Source organism: Rattus norvegicus, chromosome 11, assembly GCF_021556685.1.
Source record: "Rattus norvegicus strain SHRSP/BbbUtx chromosome 11, alternate assembly SHRSP_T2T, whole genome shotgun sequence".
In the NCBI taxonomy this organism is placed as follows: Eukaryota; Metazoa; Chordata; class Mammalia; order Rodentia; family Muridae; genus Rattus; species Rattus norvegicus.
The window spans coordinates 52585029-52589839 of NC_141544.1; the positions used below are offsets into that span (position 1 = coordinate 52585029).

Below are 4811 nucleotides of genomic sequence, written 5' to 3' on the forward strand. Positions count from 1 at the left end.
AGGTTACCCTAATCGATTCTTGGGAGGAATGACTATCCCAGATCTTTGGAAAATCTTCAAGGAACCACCACCTCCACACACCCCACAACACCACGAAATCTTTATATATGCTTCAATGTGAGATATATATATATATATATATATATATATATATATATATATATATATCAACAAAAATGTATTTTAAAATATACCTACTTTTTGGTAACTTTCAAAGTTTAGTCATCTAAGTATTAGACAGGTAATTCTTTCAATAGAATAGTCTTATACATTTAAAAATATTTGAGTTTCATTGAGATATATACTAATAAATTCACTTTGCAATTTATCACACTTAGGAGATTTAGTCAATAGAAGCAAGCATTCAAAATCATGATAGAGAAATTTATTTCACTATCTGAATTACACATCTTCAATGGTAGATCAAATTCTACCCTTGTATTTGATGATAGTTCTATAGCATATATTGACATTCTTAAACATGATACAATCATCTACCCTTCATCTTTCCTATTATAGAAAAATGGGATTTATTTGAAGCAATAATTTGTAGGTGAACAGTGAGGAGAAAATAAATGTATTTCCTTTCACTTTTCAACACTTTATAGTATTTTATTTACTTTTGAGAATACCATATAGTATACTGCACAATATGATACCCACTCCTCATTTTACTACTCTAGCACAGACCATATTGTACTCAAACTTCCTTGCCCAAATTCATATTTATTTTGATAATCCACTGTATAAATTTAGGCAATTTCCTTATGCAGGATTCAAAGTTAGTGATGAAAAGCACAGGAGGAAAGGTTCAGGGGGGAAAATAATGAAATATTAATCTGGATAAGAAGAACTTTTTTTGTATTACTAGCCCATCACAAACACACCACCCCAAAAAGAATTTCCTTTCATTAGAATTTACATGTTCCAATAATTATTTCTTTTTTTAAATTTTTCATTATATATTTCTTTACTTACATTTCAAAGGTTATTCCCGTTCCCGGTTTCCTGTCCATAAGCCCCCATTCCCTTCCCTGCCTCTATCCCATATGGGTATTGCCCCTATTTATCCCCCTTGTTGCCTTCCCCCATATTCCCCTGCACTGGGGGTCCAACCTTGGAAAGACCAAGGGCTTTCTCTTCTCTTCCACTGGTGCCCCAACAAGGCTATTCTCTGCTACATATGCAGGTGGAGCCCTGGGTCAGTCCATGTATAGTCTTTCAGTAGTGGTTTAGACCCTGGAAGCTCTGGTTGGTTGTCATTGTTGTTTTTATGGGGTGCAAGCTCCTTCAACTCTTTCAATACTTCCTCTAATTCCCTCCAAGGGGGTCCTATTCTCAGTTTGGTGGTTTGCTGCTAGCACTGACCTCTGTATTGGACATGCTTTGAATGTGTCTCTCAAGAGAGATCTATATCCAGTCCCTTTCCGGATGCACTTTTTAGCTTCATCAATCTTATCTAGTTTTGGTGGCTGTATATATATGAACCACATTTGTATCAGGCTTTGAATGGCGATTCCTTGAGTTGCTGCTCTAAACTTTGCTTCCATATCCCCTCCTATGAATATTTTCCCCCTTTTAAGAAGGAGTGGGAGCATCTGCATTTTGGTCATCATTCTTCTTGAGTTTCCTGTGGTCTGTAGACTGCATCTTGGGTAATTCGAGCATTTGACTAATATCCACTTATCAATGAGTGCATACCAAGTGTGTTTTTCTGTGATTGAGTAATCTCACTCAGGATGATATTTCTAGTTCATTCCATTTGCCGATGAATTTCATGAAGTCATTGTTTTTGATAGCTGAGTACTACTCCATTGTGTAGATGTACTACATTTTTTTAATCCATTCATCTGTTGAAGAACATCTGGGTTCTTTCCACCTTCTGGCTATTATAAATAAGACTGCTCTGAACATAGTGGAACATGTGTCTTTGGTGTATGTTGGAGCATCTTTTGGGTATATGCCCAAGGGAGGTATAGCTGGTTCCTCAGGTAGTGCAATGTCCAGTTTTCTGAGGAACCTCAGACTGATTTCCAGAGTGGTTTTACCAGTCTGCAATCCCACCAACAATGGAGTGTTCCTCTTTCTCCTCATCCTCGCCAGCATCTGTGGTCACCCGTATTTTTGATCTTAGCCATTGTGACTGGTGTGAAGTGGAATCTCAGGATTGTTTTGATTTGCATTTCCCTGGTGATTAAGGATGTTGAACATTTCTTTAGGTGCCTTTTGGCCATTTGATAATCCTCAGGTGATAATGTTTTGTTTAGCTCTGTACTCCATTTTTAATAGGGTGATTTGGCTTTCTGGAGTCTAACTTCTTGAGTTCTTTGTATATTTTGGATATTAGCCCGCTATCAGATGTAAAATTTGTAAAGATCTTTTCCCAATCTGTTGGTTGCCATTTTGTCCTAATGACAGGGTCTTCTGCTTTACAAAAGCTTTTCAGTTTTATGAGGTCCCATTTGTCTATTCTTGATCTTAGAGCATAAGCAATTGGTGTTTTATTCAGGAAATTTTCCCCAGTGCCCATGTGTTTGAGACTCTTCCCCACTTTTTCTTCTATTAGTTTGAGTGTATCTGGTTTGATGTGGAGGTCCTTGATCAACTTGGACTTAAGCTTTGTACATGGTGATAAGAATGAATTGATTTGCATTCTTCTACATTCTGACCTCCAGTTGAACCAGCACCATTTGCTGAAAATGCTATTTTTCTTCTATTGGATGGTTTTGGCTCCTTTGTCAAAGATGAAGTGGCTATAGGTACGTGGGTTCATTTCTTGGTCTTCAATTCTGTTCCACTGATCTATCTGCCGGTCTCTGTATCAATACCATACAGTTTTTATATCTATTGCTCTGTAATACTGCTTGAAGTCAGGGATGGTGATTCTCCCCAGAAGTTCTTTTATTGTTGAGTATAGTTTTCGATATCCTGCATTTTTTGTTATTCCAGATGAATTTACAAATTGCTCTTTCTATCCCTATAAAAAATTGAGTAGGAATTTTGATGGGCATTGCATTGAATCTGTAAATTCCTTTTGGCCATATTGTCTTCTTTACTATATTAATCCTGCCAATCCATGAGCATGATAGATCTTTCCATCTTCTGAGATCTTCCTCAATTTCTTTCTTTGGAGATTTGAAGTTCTTGTCATACAGATCTTTCGCTTGCTTGGTTAAAGTCACGCCAAAATATTTTATGTTATTTAGGACTATTGTGAATGTTGTCATTTCCTTGTTTTCTTTCTCAGCTTATTTATTCTTTGAGTAGAAGAAGGTAATGTATGGGCCACATGTTAGGAACATTGATCAAATACAATATAAAGCGAACACTTTCTGAAGTTAATATTGAAAGTAATTGTTCTATCCTTTAAAGCAATAGCAGAAATCCACAACTTTTGTTATAGATATAGATATAGATATAGATATATAGATATAGATAGATATAGGCATATAGGAAAGGACAGTATAGACTGATAAGAAGATGAATCCTATAGATAGGATTTTACTGGAATTCTTAATCATGCAGTAAACATTCTCATGAGACCTGAGAACAATTACTGTACCTGTCTGAGAAGATGAGCAAGAACCTTTCAAATATGAAACAGCATACACTCTCCCTTACTGTAACAAAATGTGAAACCAATGATAAACAAAAATAAATATAATAACATCATATACAAATGTTCTTTTTAAAGATACACATATATATTTTCAACAAATATTGTTAGACAAAATTCAGAGTGTGTGTGTGTGTGTGTGTGTGTGTGTGTGTGTGTGTGTGTGTGTGCGTATGTGTATTTGTTAGCTGAAACACCACTGTGTCAATGTCAAGGATCATCCTTGGCTTGCAGAAGAGTTCTGAAAGAATGAGTGCCTGGGAGTGATAAAGGAAATGACTTGATGTCAAACCAGGGATTACAACCTGGTGGCCTACGTTTTGCATTAGACAGCTTTCCAGAATGTTCTTTTTGTGTTCTGCTCAAGATAAGTTTTCAGATTGCTCTGTCTCTCTGTGTTCTGAACCACAAAGCTTTTTCTTGCTATTCTAAAAACAGACTCTGGTTGAAACAGCTGACTAGACACCTCTCTCTGCTAGTAAAAATTGTAAAACCTCTCTCGATAGCTCATGGTTTTTCTGATGAAAGTCAGAAAGGCTGCCATAAAAAAAAATCTTGGATTTTCTCACCAGATCAGAAACCCCATTAGAAGAATTCTAAAAGTAATTATTGGGTTTTCTGTTGAAAAGCAGAAAGCCAGGAAAACATTCTAAAAGAACTGTGTTCAATCTCTAAGCAATTCTTGGGATTTCTGACCATTCTGACCAACACCAGAAATCCTGTTAGAAAAAATTCTAAAAGATCTGTGAAAAATTGTAAAAGAGCTGTGTTCATTCTCCATGGATTTCTGACCAAAACCCGAAATCTTATTAGAAAAATTTAGTGAAGAGCTGTGTTCACTCTCAAGAGATCCCCAGACAGTACATTTCTCACTAGGAAAATAATTCTAAAGAAGGAAGAAGTGCTACCACTTTCTGCTAGCTCATCTCATGTAAACCAAAAGCTCAGTTTCCTATTTACGTATCAATACAGTTATTTATTCCAGGTTTTCTCCTAACTGTTCCTCAATCAGCATTCTATGACATTAGCCTCTTGACTCTTAGGAAGAGACAACAAGCACATACAGTAAGGTAGCTGGATGGAACTTACCCGGAATTACCATTCTGACCACATCCTTAAGGTCCAGCCTGAATGTCCCAGTGGCTACCTTTTGCTGAGACACTAGCCACATTTTTGCCTCATGGTCTCTGTCTTT

General features: G+C 36.5%; 1 pseudogene; it reads right to left on the bottom strand.

Annotated features, from left to right (window-relative positions):
- Positions 1-4298: 4298 nt before the first annotated feature.
- LOC148002567 (U7 small nuclear RNA) lies at positions 4299-4371 on the bottom strand (annotated as a pseudogene).
- Between the last annotated feature and the right edge of the window lie 440 nt (positions 4372-4811).